This window comes from Lithobates pipiens, unplaced genomic scaffold, assembly GCF_037356315.1.
Source record: "Lithobates pipiens isolate NorthernLeopardFrog02 unplaced genomic scaffold, aLitPip1_a1.2 Scaffold_8, whole genome shotgun sequence".
Classification (NCBI taxonomy): domain Eukaryota; kingdom Metazoa; phylum Chordata; class Amphibia; order Anura; family Ranidae; genus Lithobates; species Lithobates pipiens.
The window spans coordinates 38,917,797-38,938,770 of NW_027507903.1; the positions used below are offsets into that span (position 1 = coordinate 38,917,797).

Here is a 20,974-nt window from a genome sequence, read left to right on the forward strand (position 1 = left end):
CATAATGTGCTGGTATGCATCGCATACTAGCACATTATGAAATACTTACCCTGCCATTGCCTTGCAGGGTTTTTTTTTTTTTTTTTAAGGTGTGGTTTAGTACCGCTTTAATGTAAAAGAATAAGAGTAATGATATATTTAAATAATCAAAGGGAAATTTGCATGCTGTCATGCCCAACAATTAACATTATTTAATTGTAATTCCTATTCCTCCTAGCATTGAACTGTGTTGTAATTGTACTTCCCCCCTTTATATTGTAAAGCACTGGATAAACTGTTGGCACTATATAAATCCTGTATAATAGTAATAATAAAGCAATGTCAAAAAATGGATTATACAAGATCTGCAAAGCCTTTAAGGGGGTTGCCACTCTAAATGGAAAGGGGATCCCTATTTAACTCTGATCCATATGCAAAGCAACATGGAACCTGTTACTACATATAGTGATAAGATTAACAAAGGGTTTTTTATTAACCGCTTGCCGACCAGCGCACGATCATATACATCGGCACAATGGCACAGCTGGCATATCGGCGTACAGGTACGTCGTCTTTAAATCCGCGACATTGTGGGCATGCACGCGCCTGCCGAGTCCTTCTTTGACCGTGCCCGCGGGTCTCGCAGACTAGAGGTCCACCGGTGTCACGTGATCGTGTCACGGTGCGGCAGAAAGGGGAGATGCCTATGTAAACAAGGCATTTCCCTGTTCTGCCTAGAAACATGATGGAGATCACCGCTCTCTGTCATCGGGAGCAGTGATGTCTGTCATGTTCTAGTGAGCCCATCCCACCACAGTTAGAATCACTCCCTAGGACACACTTAACCCCTTCATCACCCCCTAGTGTTTAACCCCTTCCCTGCCAGTGTAATTTACACAGTAATAAGGGCATTTTTATAGCACTGATCGCTGTATAAATGACAATGGTCCCAAAATAGTGTCAAAAGTGTCCGATCTGTCTGCTATAATGTCGTAGTCATGATAAAAATCACAGATCACAGATGGTCCATTACTAATAATAAAAAAAAAAAATAATAATAAAAATGTCATAAATCTATCCCCTATTTTGCAGACACTATAACTTTTGCACAAACCAATCAATATACCCTTATTGCGATTTTTTTCACAAAAAATATGTAGAAGAGTACATATCGGCCTAAACTGAGAAAGAAATGTGTTTTTTTATATATTTTTTGGGGGTATTTATTATAGCAAAAAGTAAAAAATATTGTTTTTTTTTTTTAATTGTTGCTCTAGAGCAAAAAAATAAAAAACGCAGAGGTGATCAAATATCACCAAAAGAAAGCTCTATTTGTGGGGAAAAAAGGATGTCATTTTGTTTGGGTGCCACGTCGCACGACCACTCAATTGTCAGTTGAAGTGACGCAGTGCCGAACCGCAAAAAACTGCTCCGGTCAGGGAAGCGGGTAAATCCTTCCGGGGCCGAAGTGGTTAATATAAACCTTTTCTAAAAAAAAAAATCGGAGCTTCTATCCCTTACCTCCTCTTGAACTGGAAAGTTGACTGGCTGTGATGATAACCCTTCAATAATGTGGGGTTATTTTATTGAAGGCAAATAGGTGCTGACTTTGCAAAGGAATTTGAACTTGGAAAGGGAATTTTCCCAGAGTTTAGTGAATGGTGTGAAATTTAATTTTGCAAAAACGTGCAAGAAAAAAAAAATAGTTTCCACATGATTGTATGATGGAAGTCAGTAAAGCTTCATCTCCTTCACTAAGCTCTGGGGAAACTTCCCTTGCAATGTGCAACTTCCCTTTAAAAGTGAAAAGTCTATTTGCCTTTAGAAAATCAACACTTTTGAGTGCCTAATCTAGAACAAGTATGTAGACAGGATCTTCCGACTTTACTCTGACATTTCTGATATGCACTTTTGTACTGGGTCAGTTACAGTTATAGTTATAAAACGTCTCTTTTATTTTGCAGCTTTGGCAACCTGCTTGAAAGCCTCGGGGCCAGTCTGGAGCTGCAGGATACAACATATATGAAGGCAGTCCCACAGACAGAGCATCTTCTTGTCACCCTCTGGTAAGTACAATATGATTGGCAGTCTTCTTCACTATGTGTGTTGTCAGACAATAAATTGTGTGAATATTCAATCATGCCAATAATACAACTATGTGTAGATAAACAGTAAATTGTTCATTACATGACTAGATAAGTGAATATTCACCAAATTTATATTATAAATATTCACCTTTTCACTAAAGCTGAAAGTTATTTTTGTATAATTGTATTTATTATATTTTTATATAATGTATTATTATTATTATTATTATTATTATTGTTGTAAAATATGTAACCAAAGACAGGAATTGTGCAAATGCATCTTTGACTTTTTCATAAAATCTAAATTTGTTAAAAAGCAAAGGGGAATTTTTTTATTTTGTCATACATTATACAGCCTTTGACAACGGAGGTGGGATATAGCCCTTTGAAAAAATACTTAATTCCTCCTGAAAAGTGATGAAATTACAAGCAACTGTCTCCTGTATAGCTGCATGCCTTTGTTATGTCATAGAGCAGGGGTCTTTAACCACTTCAAGGATTTACCCCTTTCCTGACCAGGTCATTTTTTTTGTGATACGGCACTGCTTTGCATTAACTGACAATTGTGCAAAAGTTATAGCGTCTACAAAATAGGGAATAGATTTATGGCATTTTTATTATTTATTTATTTTTTACCAGTAATGGTGGGCGAGCTGCGTTTTTTTTTTGGGACTGCGACATTGTGGGGGACAGATCACACACTTTTGACACTTTTTTGGAACCAGTGACATTTATAAAACAATCAGAGCTAAAAATAGCCACTGATTACTGTATAAATGTCACTGGCAGGGAAGGGGTTAACACTAGGGGCGATCAAGGGGTTAAATGTGTTCCCTCAGCATGCTCTAACTGTGGGGGGATGGGACTGCCAGGGGGGAGGACGATCATTGTTCCTATATATTAGGAACACACAATCTGTCTCCTCTCCCCTGCTAGAATGTGGATGTGTGTGTTTACACACACATCCACGTTCTGGCTCTGTCAGGAGTGATCGCGGGTGACGTGGCGGGCGCGTGCTCCCCCTATTCCCATTAAAGCAGCCACTATACAACTACAGTGATTTGCGCAAGGGAGCCATTCTGCCATTCTGACGGAACACAGTCGGAAAGCGGTTCATTAAAATTTATGGAGGTCCCATCAGTAATATTTTTTTCAGCAAAGGTCTGAATCTCATGTTTGTGCTCTAAGACATTACAGCCTCTCATAAATCAGTATCTTCAGCCTACCCTTCATATCATAGTCCTCTTCACATCACAGTCCCCTCTTTACATCAGTGTCCACAGTCCCACTTCTCTTTACATCACAGTCCCCCTTATGGCAGTCCCCCAGTGTCCTCAGTTCCCCTTCACATTACAGCTCTGCATTACATTGTAGTTCCCATTACATCACAGCCACTCTCTACACTGTAGTCCCCTTCACATCATAGCCACCCTTTACATTGTATTCTCCCATCACATCATAGCCACACTTTACATTCCAGTTTCCTTCACATCACAGTTCCCCTTTACATAGCAGTGCCCCATCACATCACAGTGCCTCTTTACATTGCAGTCCCCTTTACATCACAGTTCCGCTTTACATAGCAGTGCCCCATCACATCACAGCGGCCCCTTTACATTGCAGTCCCCTTCACATCGCAGTGCCCCTTCATATCACAATGCCCCTTCACATCACAGTGCCCCTTCTCATCACAATGCCCCTTCACATCACAGTGCCCCTTCACATCACAGTGCCCCTTTACATTGCAGTCCCCCTTTACATTGCAGTGCCCCTTCACTTCACAGTGCCCTTCATATCACAATGCCCCATTACATTGGAGCGTCCTTTCACATCACAATGGTGCCCCTGCACATAATAGTGCCCATTTATATTGCAATGCCCCTCACATCACAGTTCTCCTCACATCACAGTACCCCTTTAAATCATAGTGCCCTGAAAGAACACTACAACTATCATACAACAAGTTAATGGTACCTTCTATCTTAAAGATGCACTCTCTATATATTACCCCTATACTAACTAAAAGGTTATCCCAGACTTGTAATGAGTTAACGGTACCCATCTGTCTAAGAGATTCCGACAGAATGTGTCAGATCAGACCGTTTTGTCGGATATTCCGACTGTGTGTGGTCTCCATCGGACGGTTTCCGTCGGAGTATCCGACTGACCAAGTTTTCCAACTTGTTGGTAAAATTTTCCGACAAAATGCTCCTATCGGACATACTCCGATCATGTGTAGAGAATTTTGATCGGACAAAGTGCCACACATGCTCAGATCAAATTCCTACACCAAAGCTATTGGCTACTAGCCTGAACGTAGTCCTGTAGTAACAAAATAACGTCATCACGTTCTGAATGATCGGATTTTCCGACAACTTTGTCTGACCGTGTGTATGCAACAGTTTCGGACAAAATCCGTCGGACAAAATCCGACGAATTTGGTTGTCGGAATGTCCGACCGTGTGTACAAGGGCTAAGGGATTTATTCCTCCCATATACTAACCTGTGCCAGCGCTCTCCATTCCACACTCCCAAACACAAACACAGAGCCCTGAGAGAGCAATGTAGACCCAAATCAAAACACAGACACAGGATGATACACCACTCGTCTTTTATTTCCTGGTTTAGTATCTTAAATACAATATATTATCAGGATATGACCGAGTGATGTTTATAACATTACACCAATAGACAAATGTCCACCCATTGCTTGACAAAACCCACCTTCATAAAGTTGTTATTAACATGTTTGCCACCTTTAGTAACACCTACTAGTAAGTAATACACATCTTTTAAGACTATTGTACAACTATAAAGTTAATTAACTCTAGACAGTAACACTTATCAGTATTTATGATTTTATTCTGTAAACATATTCCGTGTGTATTGCCAAACTTTCTACAATTATCTTTCTCACGCTCAGTATCATAACATAGAAAATTGCTCTGTGTTGTCACATATTAAGTCTTCAATGGAAGCCTCCCCTGCACAGTCCTACCTATGGTAGGGCGGAGGCACTTATCAGCATGGGGTGTCCTCTCACGGGTCTCCCTCCCAGGCTGCCACTGTCATCCTCACAGCAGAGAAGGGGAAAGCAGGTGCTGCAGGTCTGGATGGAGGGTGGAACCCGTCTAAACTATTATGTTAACACGTAAGTGATTACATGCTTGTTAATTTAAAAAGACTCCTGCTTTCTGTCCAGATCTGCAGCACCTCTTGGCCCCTTGCTGTAAGGATGACAGCGGTGACTGAGCAGGAGCCCTGAGAGAGGACACCCAGCTGCTCAGTGGCATAGACTGGACAGGGCTGTTACTTGGTCCACAGTCCACCATTTAGTGATCCCTGTCATAGAGTAAAGCAGAGTGTGAAAAGAGTTACATTTCTGCACATTCTACAATGATATGTTCCAAAAATGGCCTAAAACGATTTGTTGATACCTCTAGAAAAGATGATAAATTATTGGATCATAATTATAGCTCAAAATGTTTTCTGTAATAGTATCATGCATGTCTTCAGTGTTGTAATTACTCAGTCTATTGTAAAAAAGTTTTTCATATAAGCATGTGTACCATACTGAGCATGGACTAGCTGACTAATGAAATCAGTAATATAAAATTATCGACCAGGATGTCAAATGTAAAGGCTTGACCATTTACAAGCAGCTTGATGTTCATTTGACTGCAATTGCAAATATTATTAAGAATTTGCATATATGAGTGTAGTCAACCTCCCTTAATGTGGTTGCAAGAGGAAAAATTACCCTAGATTGAACAGAAGGATAGTGTGAAAGTTAGGCAACAAGCCCAAAAAAAAACTTCCAAGGGGATACAAGCTGAATGCCAAGGTCATGGCATATCAGCACCATCTATTTGTTTTCCTATTGATCCATAAAGGAATTATGCCCCAAAGAACTTGATTGTTGAATGAAACACCCAGTAAAGCTACCTGAATTTGCTAAAATGCATATTAAGAAGCCACAATAATTCTTGGAGAATGTACTTTGGACAGATAAGACAAACCAGTACACTTTTGGGAAAGTAACATCAGCTCTATGATGGCGGACAAAACAATCATGCTTTCAAGAAAACCACACCTACTTTGAAACATGAATGAGGTTCTGTATGTGTTGTGGCTGTTTTACTGTGTCTGGCATTAGTGCTTTGCATTTGTGCAAGGCACAATGACATTTCAAGAATTCTGGAAGGAAACATGCTGTCCAATATTAAAAAGCTTTGTCAGACTTGCAGGTCATGGGTTCTTCAATAGGATAATGACACTGACTCCCAACACCCAGCTAAAAGCACACAAGGATGGCTAAGAAGAAAACAGAAAAAGTGATTTTCTGTGAGCCCTGAAATGAATCCTGACAAAAATCTACAAAATAATAGAATTCTTTATTTATTAAATGTGTAAAAAAAACAATCATGGAAGCCAATTAATTTTGACAGTGTCAAAATATTACTGAGAAAAATGTGTGTATTTTTTTACTGGAAATGTACCCACTAATTTGTCTATATCTATAACATATACAAATATCACAGTGAAACCATTTTAGAGTAGTCCATAATAGTGATCTTTCCTCCTGTTGACTCTGAACCACACAACTTAATTCCAGTGGCCTGCGTTGGGAAGTCGAAAAATTGTATGTTGGCTGAGTTTGGCCAGTCTGGCTTGGTGTTGAGTGTTCATCATAGGTTGAATAGCTGATGTGTGTACTTGTTGCATGGGTCAGTGGTGTACTGGGTCTGGGTTGTATCTGAGAATAGGCAGATGACTGGTGAGGGAGATTGTGATGGGCTGGAGGATACTGGTTTCCCAAAACCAGAAAAGGCGATGTTGGCTGCAATGGAGGATAGGCCTGAAATTATTAAGATTGCTAATTGTAGGAGTAAACATATTGTTGTCAGGGTGAGGCAAGAGATTGAGTAGGAAAAGTTGGATTCTAAAGTCTGAAAGGGGCATGTGATGAGTAAGATTCTGTAAAGAGCGGCAGCAGATAAAGCTACAGGGCTACACCTCATTCTTTAACTGCTGTCTCTAACAGTGGAACCATAAAGATAGAAAACTGGTACCAGAAACACTGTTCAGACTCTGATCCATGAAAGTGGTAAAATTCCTAGCACCTGGTCCTCTTCTGCACAACAATGTTGACAGTGGGTTGAGGAACGCATGGAAGCCAGTGGTCTTGTTCTTTATGATGGATGTGATGAAATTTGAACTGCACTTGAATCATGCACTTCTGACTGCATCTCCTGGCATGTTGCTGTTGAGTTTGTGGTATCAGACACTGCAGGGCTTGAACATTGATGGTCTGGCACCTTCCTGCTGGCTCTAGAACCACGCCCCTGCTCTATTTTCTAAAAACTCAACTCTCTTTGGTAATTATTTCTTATGCTATGCCAGCATGTTTTGAGAATTTTCATATTCTTGCAGTATGAATTCTGCTTGGTAAAATCCCCAATTTACTACATTGTCCAATCAACATGCAGAGCCTTGTAGAAAAACCCAAGAAAAATGGACACACCAGTTCCTACACAAGCACAATGGAGAGAGATTGTTGACCATTTCTGGCAATGCACTAGCTTATGAGCTAGTGATGAACAACATATATGGATGGCGATGTCCCAGTGTAGTGGAATAAAATACCTCTCTACTTGCCGTGATAGAAGCTTAATACAATTTTGCATTTATCGATGTTGGAGGGTATGGAAGCAGCAGTAATTTCACCTTCTTCAACCATTCAAACTTGGCCAGCAGTTGAGAAAGAACAAACTGGCATACCCCTTCACATTTGTGGGCAACATGGCCTTTGTTCTAGGGGAACATTTATTGCAGCTATATGTTCAAAGAGGACTGAGCCACCCCAAACCTGTATTCAATTACAGGCAGTCCACAAGAATAGTAGAATGCACATTTGGCATTCTGGCTAACAAAAGCTCGGTGGACACCTGTTAGATGGCCAGTGGGTGCACCAACTCTCTGAAAATAAAGTGGCCTTTGTTCCCTGGCAGAAAAGTTTGCTTAACTCTACCAATGTATTCTGTTCAGCTTTGCATTGTCTACGCCAGAATATATTTCATTTCTAGTTTCTGTGCCCAAATCAAACAAACATTTTGTTTTAGCTTATATTCTTTCACCTTTTCTGCCCTGGTAATTAGTTGTAGTTTGTGAGTGGTGTTTCTCTATCTAGCACATACGAGTGCTTACATGCAGGAGTAGCTTGGACAAAGGAGGTTTTTCGCAGGTGATAACCTGAAATAGAATTGTATTGAGTTTTATTAGCTTATGGTTACAGACAGACAGGTCACTCAGAAACACATCTGAAATGGGTATATGGGAACACTTTTATCTTTCACTAATATGGCCTAGAATACTTCAGCAAATACTGTATATACACTTTTCTACCACTATATCCAATGAAAAAGTATAGTGGGGGTCTAACTACTGGAATAGTGCAAACGTTTGGTGCCAATTATATGCAACAATTGAGAAAGCATTTCACATATAGTACCCGTAGCAATTTAATGGGACTGCCCAATCTAATCAGGGTACACCCTTGTGGAAATTTCCCTCCAAATAACGTTTTTTGGTGGTTGTCTCATCTTGGCTTTGAATCAAGCTTATGAATGCATCTACAATGAGTGAACAAGAATTGGTCTTTTTAGCAAGGCCACATTCTCTCTATCTCTCTTTCTGCATCTATCATTACACTGGCTCTGTCCACACTGTCCCTCTTTGCACACAGCATCAAAAATGGCTTACCCACAGGTCACTGTAGGAGTCATATTTACTGTATTTATTTTTTTATAACTTTAAAGCACATTGATGTGCAATATAATGCATTGTGATGTGTTAAAGTGGAAGTAAACCCATCGATTTAAACAGTTAAAAAAAAAAAAGGCATGCCGGGAATGCTAACTTCACATTGGCTGTGCTCTCAGCCAAACTATCAAACCATCCAATGGCTGGTGTCATAACGAATCACATGTGCAGCACCATAGCAGTTGAAGATTAAACAGAGGCAAAGATGGCAGCTTCCTTGGCTGAAAACGATAGGGGAGTTTACTTCCACTTTAAAATAAAATAATAACCAACTTTGCATGTTGGTGTAAATATGCCCCTATACAAAGCACTGCTTTTTGCCTTGTCTTTGTGCTGTGCCTGTGTTGGGCAAGTAGGCTTGGTGTGAAACAGTCCTTATAGGCTTTTTGAATGAGGCAGTGCAAGGATCTACTAGAATGCAGGGAGAATTTACAGAATCTACAAATTAGACAAAATGACACATAGGGGTTGATTTACTAAAGGCAAAAAGACTGTGCACTTTGCAAAGTGCAGTTGCTCCAGAGCTTAGTAAATTAGGTAAAGCTTCACTTTGCAAAGTTTACCCAATCACATGCAAGGAAAAAAATAAAAAAAACAGTTTTTAGTTGCACATTATTGGATGATGGAAGTCAGCAGAGCTTTCCCTCATTTACTGAGCAAGTGCACAGTCTTTTTGCCTTTAGTAAATCAACCTCTTAAAGATTTAATAACCAATGTATTTAAAAAAAATCTGATTTCCTTAAGGCCTCATACACACTGGGTGTCAAAAAACACAGCTTTTAGGGGATTTGATTATGTTTTTCTCCCTTCAAATGCCCCTCTATGCTAGCCTATGTGTTCATGCACACATCGGCGTTTACAGGCGCTTAGAGGCAGGAGTGTTTTGAAGCAGAAAAAAAAATAAAAATCACTCACGCATTCAGGAGAGTAGCATTTTGACAGAAAAAAGGGCTGATATGCCTAAACTCTAAAGCCCCGTACACACGGGCATTATGTCCAGAGACATTGGCCAGTTCAATAAACGGTTCTTTCGGTCTGTGTGTATGAAGGTCTGTCTGACAGAAAACCAGCAGCCAACGGACTCCCGATTAGCGCTCTCAACCAATGGCAGAGAGCGCCAATCAGAGTGTTCTGGTGGGGAGTGTCAGAACACAACAGCTCAGTGGGGGAGATCGCTGTACTAACTTTGGATGGTTAGTACAGCAGATCCAACCAGAAATGTCAGTTTTTATCCATTCAACCTGCCAAGTTGAACAAAAAAAAACCTTGCAGTGTGAACCAGGCTTGGGAGTGTTTAGCACTTCAGCATTCATTAATCTAAATGACTAGAATAAATGATTGTTCTGGTTAAATTAACTGAAAGAACGCCCAAATGCTTAATGCACCTAAATGTGACTAAATGCTTTACATGCTTTTTTTGCGCTGCTATTCTCCTACCAGGTGAAAAGGCATTCAGAGGAGCTCGGCAAACACCCAATATGTATGAGGCCTTATACTGTGTACTTTCTAGCTGCTGATAATGCATTACTACTGTTACAGGCTTAGTATTTTAGATTTTAACTTGCAGAATAAATTCTAGTGTGTCCATTACATTTTGGTAAAATGTTTTCTCTATACCTACAGGAATAATATTTTAACTGCCATGCTTGTGGATATTTTACTCTGCATTTTCATCTATTATAGTATATACAGTAACAGTTTCTGCTATATAAGTGCAATCTGGTTCTATTGATACAGGATGTTATCTCACACAGAAGGCTGATCTAAAGAAAGGCTCATTGGATATATGGGCCTTATCATTTGACATTGTTCCTTCTGATGAAGACAAATAGTTGTGCTAAATGGGCAGTAAGCAAGCCGGGTTAAACATGACCATATGTCTGTGTTTGTTCAGTAAAGACTGGAGACCTTTCAGCAATAATCACTCCATAACATCAAGCTTTAGCTGACTTAACCTGTCAGAAATCCCCACATATGAACGGTGTATATAGTTCATGTTTGATTTTATGGCTATTTAAAGAACCATAACATTGAACTTGCACTATCCTTTGACAAAAGTGTAAAATGTGTAGTTAAGTGAGGCCACTTATTGGCTAAACTAACAGATACAAAATGCAAGCCTTAACAACCTCTTAGGCCCTTTTCAGGCATAATACATGATACCATGCATGATTAAGAAGTATAGATTAGGGCTACCAGGAAACATCCCATGGCTGCTATTTTGTTTAATGAAATTATAGGTACTGTGGGCTACAGTGATAGAGATTGAAGCCCGTGTTCTTAGCAAAGAACGGTTTCTTTTTCATTGAAGAAAAAATGTAGATCAAGTGTGAACTACAACTTCTTATAGACAGGTTTAACTTGGGAATCACCTTAGTAGACATAGTTACATAGTAGGTGAGTTTAAAAAAAGACACAAGTCCATCAAGTCCAACCTATGTGTGTGATTATATGTCAGTATTACATTGTATATCCCTGTATGTTGTGGTCGTTCTGGTGCTTATCTAATAGTCTTTTGAAATTATCGATTCTCCCCGCATAAAAATCCTCTAAAACCAGAACTATTCACTTTCAAGCAACATTAAAGTCAAATTCCAGTCTAGATCTATCTAAGCATAAAACAAATCCCACCACCCACCCCTCCCATTCTCACTGCTATTTCTGTAGAAGGAAGATGCATATACTTACCTATTCCCAGGGCGCTCTGGTCTGGTCATGCGATTAGCTCTCCATGGCCAGCTTCATGGGAGAGGAGGGACACCCAACAGATACCACATAGTAAGCCTATGGGTGACATCACCACCAAGGCATTCCACCCATTGTTGCCGCTTTCTCCTCTCCCCTTAATTTGGCCACTGGAAAGATCACATGACCGGAGCACCTGAAGAGTGCCTAAGTATAGGTATCTCCCTTCTACAGGGGGGGGGGGGGGTGGGATTGGAGTAGTTTAAAGCTTAATAAGATATAGATGGGTATTCCAGTTTAACAATTTTTTAATCCTCATGCTGCTAGCATAATTTAATAGATAGAATGGTATATTAAATTTACTTGCTTTAAACAACCCATCATCTTTGGATATAAATATTTTTTTCCTTTAGCACCTTTTTTGAAGTATTAAGTGTACCTGCGTTCCACCTGGGCCGTGGCCCAGGATGTCATGTCCTCTTGTGCGGCGAGCCCCCCCCCCCCCCCCCCCCGTTGTCTTCTGGGACCTGTGTGTCTCCCAGAAGACAAGTTGGCCATTCACAAAGCATCAGGTGACTCATGCATGTTTAGTAGGAAACCACCAGTGAAGCCACTGGCGGTTACCTGCTAAAGATACCTTTAGTTACAATGGTGGCGCCTGCACCCCATACAAAGGACGGATCCGCCGCAGGGGGCCGACATCATGGGCTCCCTGGACAGGTAAATGTCCTTATTAAAAGTCAGCAGCTACAGGGTTTGTAGCTGTTGACTTTTTTTTTTTTAAATGTTTGGGCTGGAACTCCACTTTAAGTTGCTTCCTGGTTTCGGGCCTGGGACACAATGACGTTTTACATCCCAGGAGTCTTCATGGGCATTTTTTTCTTTTATCTGTGGAAGGGAAAGGGGGAGAGATTTCTCAGATAAGCACACCCTCCTGCTTGCATGCCTGAGTTAAGGACAGATGTATTCCATTACATAAATGCTACATGAATCATCTGCCCTTTCTCAAGATGGCTGCAGCACAGAGCAAGGTAACGCAATTGGGGCACAACATTTTACATCAAACATGTATATTAATGTTAACAATTATACATAAAATAATTATATAATTAGGTTAGTAGGTATAGTTATGCCTAATGACATACTCATAATATGTTTATTTAAAGCGAAGTTCCACCCAAAAGTAGACTGTAGACTGGCAACTGTTTGGTGATTGGCAGAATTGCAGAAAGACTCACATGAGGTCATAATGGCCACCTCAGTAGCAGTATGATTATTATCTCGAGAAGGGATACCTTCCCTCAGTTATTTGAATTAAAGGGCAGCTTATCAAGTTTCTCACCTGCAGATTGTGTAAAGAAGCCCCCAATAGTTATGCTTTTCATTCTATATGGCCAATCTAATACTGTTCTTTCAAAAACAAGGATTTAAATCAGTTCTTCACTTGAGACCTTATTCAAAAGAAAGATTAATGAGATTATACTTCACCTTTTATGAGGGCGCCCTTACATGGAATAAAGATCCAAAGTCTTCACGCCCACGGAGCTGTGCTGCCTTTGACAGCTGTCAGAACACCTCTGTTCATCTGTATGGTGACTTGAGGTTACTGTAGGGCACTTCACGGGTCATTTCATATTCCGCATATCTATGGACAAAGGAAAAAACATATACCACTACATTTTTAGTTTGTCGATGTTTAAACTTACTGACATACTATGTGCCTTTCAGTAACCTCCATTCATTATAGAGATGAACAGAACTGTGCCGAGACTCAGCATAGCTCAGCAGCCCTTGAAATATCAGATCTTTACATAATTGTAAAACCCCCTGTAGTCTGTGCATAATATATATATATATACTGTATATTGCGATATGGGGGATGGTTAGCTCAGTGGTAGATGCTATTTTTGTACAGTGAGTCACACAGGCATTATAGTTAAGGGACCGGTAGCCCACTTTTAACCTCTGCCTGTCCGCGCTATAGCCAAATGATGGCTACAACACGGACCTACATTCCCGGGAGGCCGTCAATAGACATCCCCTCTTTACACGCTCCCCGTGTGTCCCCTGTGGGCTGTGCGCTGCACACTCTGTGATCACTGAGTCAATGAGACTTGAGTGATTACAGATCGGAGTAAGGGGATGATCCTGACCCATTAGCACGTGATCAGCTGTCAGCCAATGACAGCGACAGCTGATCATGTGATGTAAACAGAAGCTCGTTAATCATTTTTTCTTCTCTTCACGTTGACAGTGTCAGGAGAAAAAAAAGTTGATCACCCGCTTCTGTTGAAGGGACATTGATCCTGAAGAGGAAGAGGCACAGCCGCCTCAAGTTTGCCAACCAGTACTGCCTGCCAGTGCCACCTTCCAGTGCCCACAGTGCCATCAATCAGTGCCCACCAGTGAATATCAGTGCTACCAATCAGTGCCACCTATCAATGCCCAAGAGTGCCTCTCATCAATGCCCACCAGTGATGCCAATCAGTGCCTCATCAGTGTCATCTATCTGTACTGCCTATCAGTGTCACCTGCCAGTGCCCATCAGTGCCACCCACCAGTGCCAGCTATCAGTGCCACCCATCAGTGCCCTGCAGTGCCACCTATTAATGCCCTTCAGTGCCACCCATCAGTGCCCATCAGTACCACCCATCAGTGCCACCAATCCGTGCCACCCAATTGTGCCACCTCTCAGTGCCCACCAATGCCACCTCTCGGTGCCCACCAGTATCGCCTCATCAGTGCCCACCACTGCCACCTATTAGGGCTGCCTTATCAGTGCCCATCAGTGCCACCTTATCAGTACCCATCAGTGCTGCATATTAGTGCCATCAGTACAGCCTCATCAGCGTACATCAATGAAGGAGAAAAGTTACCTGTTTGCAAACTTTTATAACAAAATATAAAACTGTTTTGTATTTGTTTTCAACATTTTCGGTCTTTTTTTAATTTTTTTAACAAAAAGTAAAAAACCCAGAGGTAATCAAATACCACCAAAGGAAAGCTCTATTTGTGGGGGCCTCTTGACAGTGTTTTCCCAGAAATTCCAGCTTGCACCCACCAGAGATTTCCAGATTCTCTCCAGACCCCTGGACTCACTTGTTTCCTCAGCTTTCTCAGTCTCCCAGACTCTCGTGACTGGCCTGCTTTTCCACGTCCTTGGGCATAGAATCCCCCTCACACGGGCTGCAGTCTCCAACAGGGGTGCCCAGCTCTCACTAAACAGTTACAACTCCCACCACCTTCTGCTCTCACCAGCCCATTGTTTTAAGGGCTGTATGCACCTGGGCACACCCTGCTGGCTGTCCTCAACACCCAGACACAGGGTGAGAGATTCCGTCCCGCCCAAGACTCTTAGAAAACTCCAAACTACAGAGCCCCATCTGGAAATACCAAGATCCGGAGAAGGCTGCAAAATCAGCTTTCTCCACTCTAAATCTATGTTCTTTAGCCCTGCAGTCAGTAGACACGCAAACAGACGAGTTGATTTAATAAAACCGGACAGTGCAAAAACTGGTACTGCTGTGCGTAGTAGCCAATCGGCTTTTAACTTCAACTTGTTACATCGTTGCCTAGTTACATAGTTGGTAAGGTTGAAAAAGGACACACAGTCATCAAGTCCAACCTGTGTGTGTGTGTGTGTGCTTTTATGTCAATATTACATTGTATATCCCTGTATTTTGTAGTCATTTAGGTGCCTACCTAATAGTTTTTTTAAATTATCTATGCTCCCTGCTGAAACCACTGCTTGTGGAAGAGAATTCCACATTCTTACCACTCTTACTGTAAAGAACCCTCTAATGCAGTTTCTGGTTAAATCGATTTTCCTCTTATGCTAGTGAATGGCCACAAGTCTTTTTTAATTTCCCTTCCACAGAAAAGTTTTGCCCCTATTGTGGGGTCACCAGTATGGTATTTGTACATTGAAATCATATCCCCTCTCAAGCGTCTCTTCTCCAGAGAGAATAAGTTCAGTGCTCTGAATCTTTCCTCATAACTAATACCCTCCAGTCCCTTTTATTAGCTTTGTTGCCCTTCTCTGTACTCGCTCCATTTCCAGTACATCCTTCCTGAGGACTGATGCCTAGAATTGGATGGCATACTCCAGGTGCGGCCGGACCAGAGTCTTGTAGAGTGGGAGAATTATTGTTTTATCTTTGGAGTTAATTCCCTTTTTAATGCATGCCAATATTCTATTGGCTTTGCTTGCAGCAGCTTGGCATCGAATGCCGTTGCTCAGCCTGTCATCTACTAGGACCCCGGGTCCTTTTCAATCCTAGATTCCCCCAGAGGTTCTCCCCCTAGTGAGTAGATTGCATTCATGTTTTTGCCACCTAAATGCATTATTTTACATGTTTCTTCAATAAACCTCATTTGCCATGTAGTCATGTTTTGCAAGGTTTCCACATCCTGCGGAGAAGCTATTGTCCTACTTAGTTTAGTATTGTCTGCAAATACATGAGATTGAGCTGTTTATCCCATTCTCCAGGTCGTTTATGAATAAATTAAATAGGATTGGTCCCACATTGGACCATTCTGAGAACTTCCCATTTATCACTACCCTCCGAACTTGCCCTTGTAGTCTGTTTTCAATCCAGGTACTCCACCCTTTGGACCATGCCGACAGATCTTAGCTTGTATAGTAAACGTTTTTGGGAAACTGTATCAAATGCCTTTGCAACTACGTCTACATGCCTTCCTTCATCTATATGGCAGCTCACCTCCTCCTGTTCCATTAAGCTTTGACAAAAAAAAAAAAAAAAAACTGGAAGCTGGTTTCTATGCAGAACTGCACCAGATATTACACTTTCCAGTTTTAGTAAATTCAAAAATGAATATACCCCAATGAAAGTCTTAGGAACAAAGCTAAGTTTTCCTAATCCTAATTAGCAAGAATTCAACTACAGGTGAGTCTAATTATTCGTTAAACAGGTGTCCAGCAGACAGTTGATTAAAAAAGGGCAATATTTAGCATAAAAAATAAAAATAAAAATAAACCTTCCTATTTCATGCTGTCAGCAATGGCACCACATGGAAGAGAAATGTCACAAGGCCTGAGAAAGAAAATAATTTCTTTACACAAAAAAGTTGAAGGCTACAAGAAGATCAGCAAAGCTTTACTTATCAGTCAAAATACTGTAGCAAAAGTAATACAAAAATGTAACAAAGATGGAACTGCAACCATCTCACAGAGACGTCCAGGCTGTCCATGGACAGTAACACCTCAACAGGAGCATCTTCTGATGAGAAGGGTTGAAGAAAATTACTATGCAACTTCACAGAAGTTAAGTAAAGAAATAGAAAGCCAAACTGGGGTGATTGTTTCCTTTAACACAATATTGTATACACTGCAGAGGGATTGCATGCATCAGTGTTGTCTACGAAGGAAGCCTCTCCCAAAGCCCATGCACAAGAAAGCCTACCTAGAATTTTCCAGGGCCCATGCTGAAAAAGAAGAAGACTACTGGGACTCTGTACTCTGGAGTGATGAGACCAAGATCAATCTTTTTGGAACTGATGGCTTCAAAACTGTATGGAGTCGCAAAGGTGAGAAGTACAGAGAAAACTGCATGGTGCCTACAGTCAAACATGGTGGTGGTAGTTTCCTTCTGTGGGGCTGCATGAGTGCTGCTGGTGTCAAAAGAGGTCGTTCTTCATAATGGAAAAATATAGATGTTGCGATATGTTGCCAACTTCTTCATTTAATAGAAGACTTGGTGCTGTCCTTACAAATCATGGAGGTCATACAAAATACTAGATGTAGTAGTTTTTGTTGTGGGGTGTGTTCATTTTTGAATAAGTGTAAGGCTGACCACAGGTCAGTCTGTGTTTGTAGGAGGAGTCTGGCCGCATAAAGCCTGCCTTCCTTTGCCTCCCCTCTTGGTGGTCGTAGGCTCTCGTATTGTTGTCATTTCCGGGCGACTCTGACATAATTTCTGGATTGCGGGACAAGGGAGGAGCGTTCGGCGGCATCACTCTCCTTGCCCGTGGCATGGCTCAGCTCAGCATTTTCCTTGATGTGATTGTTCTGTGGATCTTGTGAGCTGTGGGTGCAGGTAAGGGGAAGTTTGTTTTCTCACCATTTGGTCATCCTCGTGCCGGCTGGTCCTACTGGCCTGGTTGGTTTGGTCTGATGCTGGGTGGGCTGGTTAGGTTGGTGGCAGGGCAGGCTCAGGGGTCTGGTGGCTGCATTCAGGGCTGCTTAGTGGGGGGAGTGTGTTTTGGGGCCAGGGGGGTAGGTTTGTCATCTGAAATCATCAACAATGGCAGATCTAAGTCCTTGCTGATCATGGGTTTTGTGCGTAGGCTCGTTTGGTTATCCCTCCATTTCAATTTTCATTTACATTGTAGGTTCGTCAATGGTGCAGATAGTGTAGCGGCTGATGCTCTGTCTCGGTTTAATTTCCCACTGTTTTTCTAGCAGGTCCTGGATGCAGATGCCTGCACCACACCTTCTCCCTGGTTCCAGAAATTAGTGATGGATTAGATTCCCATTGGGCTGACACAGCAGAATTGATCGATAAGTCTTTATCTTTGAATACTAGGAAAGCTTATGACACTGCTTGGAATGTTTTCCAGGCTTTCCAGTTGAGGTTTATTAGTCCTGACCATTACGACATCCAGTACTTACCAGCTTTTACTGCTTTTTGCCACTCCCAACTCAAATTGGCCCACAGCACCATCAGGACGTATCTGGCTGGGATTCAGCATTTTATGTTTTTGGAAGACCCCAATAGGCCTCTATAGTTTCTGCGCAACCTATTAAAGCCATCCTCAAAGGGATCCAGAAGAATAGCCCTCCTGCCCGGCAGACTTCCCATTATGCTTCATATTTTTCGTGACATGTCTGACTTGCTCACGAGGTCTCCTTTTGGGTTGTTTCCCAGCTTGGTGCTCAGAGCAGCAATATACAGGCATCTGGCCTTTTAGGTTTTTTGAGGCCAGGGGAGTTTACGGTTTCTGGCCCAGGGTCTCGCATACTTTTGATCAATCAACTGGTTAGACACCCTGGCCACTTCTGTTTACATCTGCATGCTTGCAAGACACAGCAAACGGGAGTCGGCACAGACATTAGGTTTTTTGAGACTGGCAAGGCATGGTGTACGGTGTTGGTTTTAGACCAGCTCGTCAGTGCTACGTCTGATAAACCCAGATGTAGTCCTCTGTTGCCTTTTCCTAGTGTTCCCCTCGCCGCAGTTCACTTCATACTTCATTGCCGTACCCTATTGGCCAATCTGGTTCCGGACCCTAAAGTGTACTCTGGCTGTTCATTCAGGATAGGAGTGGCTTCCGCGGCTTTGCTCAAGGAGTCGGCTCATATTATTAAGAAATTGGGTAGATATATCCCAGAGCCACTTTTTGAGATGTCACAAGCGTTTGTCAATTTGGCGGATTGAATGTTAATTTAGTGTGTAATAAATCTTTTTGTTAAGCATTTCATCCTACTGTGTTTATTTTTGCCCCCTTTTAGGCATACTATCCATGTGACCTCGGCATACCTCAGGTCAATGTTCTCTGTTTCTCTTTGTTCCTTTCCTATACTATCCACAGATTGACCCCAAGTACAAGTGTAAGGCTGATCGCAGGTGTGTTTGTTGGAGGAGTCAGGCCGCATAAAGCCTGCCCTCCTTTGTCTCTGCCCTTTGTGGTCGTGGCTCTCATATCCCACCCACCCATTCCCTTTTTCTTTTACTTTTCATTTCATACTTTTATTTTCATTTCATACTTAGGTATGCCGCTTTTTAGGTATACTGACCACGTTCCGTCGGCACACCTCAGGTCAATGTTCTCTGTTTCTCTTTGTTCCTTTGCTATACTATCCACAGATTAACTCAGAGTACAAAGTAATTTGAGTAAAACTGAAGATTTTGTAATCTACGTTATATTATTAACCTTACTTTCATGTAATGGAGCTAAACAAATGTTCTATAAAACAAAAAGTTTTGTCAAAATTTTGAAAACCGTTCTTGTATTCATTGAGATATTGATTAAAATCTTACTTTTCAAAAAGCATGTACTCATTTATGCTGAGCACTGTATATGTATATGTTTGTTGTTGTATGTGTCTCCATTTTGTTCAAATGGGAACACAAGCACTAGTAACTCATTGGCAAGTGTTCTGAACCTTCATAACTATATACAAAACTTTAAACATGTTTTGACTGTGTTTAGGCTTTAATTAGGATTATTTTACATTTATATTAAACATAAAGAACATATGAAGTGTGGACCTTTTGGCTAATAATGACCTGATTTAAAAAAAAATATATATCTGTGTAACAATCAGATTGAGTTTCAGGCCATATTAACATGGTTTAACAAGCAGACACAATTTAATGGTTTCAGAAAGGCAAACACAGGAATGCATATTTGGCTTACCATAGTCATCTATATTGAATAAAGATGTGTTCAGGCTAACATACAAGTGTAACTCTATTTTTTTTCTACAGCACCCTCTATATGACCACTAGAACCAAACCTTTTGTCGTGGGAAGATCTTTGGCTGCAGAATATAAGTGGGATCACTAAGACAAGGTAGATACAATCTTTATGTTTGTTTTGTTTCCTTACAAAGATGGAGGGTTTTGAGCACAGTTTGAGTACATTGATGCAGTATCACATTGTCAGTTACATTACAAGACCATCAGTTCATGTGTTTCATTAATTTCTGTTCACTTGGTTACACATAATTACAATAATGGTATAAAAGATTCTACAGGTCACATTACAAAAACAAATATACCTGTAAAATGGTTGAGAAATACAATAACATTGTCAGGTACACTATAATCTTACTTGCCCAACTACACCATAACAGGCACTCACTATAGTGCACCCCTATACCAAAGCTAGCAGATTTATACAAATGCTAAATGTACAGTATAAGAAACAACAAAATTTTAATTTTGTAAATCCCTTAGCGCCAGCGCCTCCTCGCCCCTTAAGAGGTTTCAGATGCTGGGAGGTAGAGGTGGACATTTCAGTTACGCAGTGTGCAAGAGCACATATGAATAACTAGCTACATAGGTTGTTTCACAGAGTGCATTTTCTATTTTTTGCTGGCTGCAATTAATTTTTTTCACAGCCTTTCCCTTAGTCCAGATGCATGTGTATTTTCACAGGGCATAGTTCTATGTTTCTCACTACGTTTTTTGTAAAAGCAGTGAAATATTCCTGGGCAATGTGAATCAGTACAGAAGTTTTTTTTGTTTTGTTTTTTTGCTATGGAAAGGCATATGAAATAAAATGCTGAAGCAAGGGCTTTTATATCGATGTAACCAGCAATTAAAGCTTATATCAGCAAAGCAATACTTCGAAGGACATATTTGTTCATGTTGCTGACCTATTTCTTGGGACTCAACACCCCTTAGTGTATTGTCATATTTTTCACTATTGTCAAA

At 41.1% G+C, this 20,974-nt stretch overlaps 1 long non-coding RNA gene across 1 annotated transcript in view; it reads left to right on the forward strand.

The window, feature by feature from the left end:
- The window catches only part of LOC143960288 (uncharacterized), a 160,651-nt gene extending 140,548 nt beyond the window's left edge, over positions 1 to 20,103 (forward strand). The window contains exons 3-4 of the long non-coding RNA XR_013270292.1: positions 1,944 to 2,045; positions 20,024 to 20,103. This is a non-coding gene — a long non-coding RNA (uncharacterized LOC143960288). The remainder of the gene's footprint in view (positions 1 to 1,943; positions 2,046 to 20,023) is intronic.
- Positions 20,104 to 20,974: the final 871 nt, after the last annotated feature.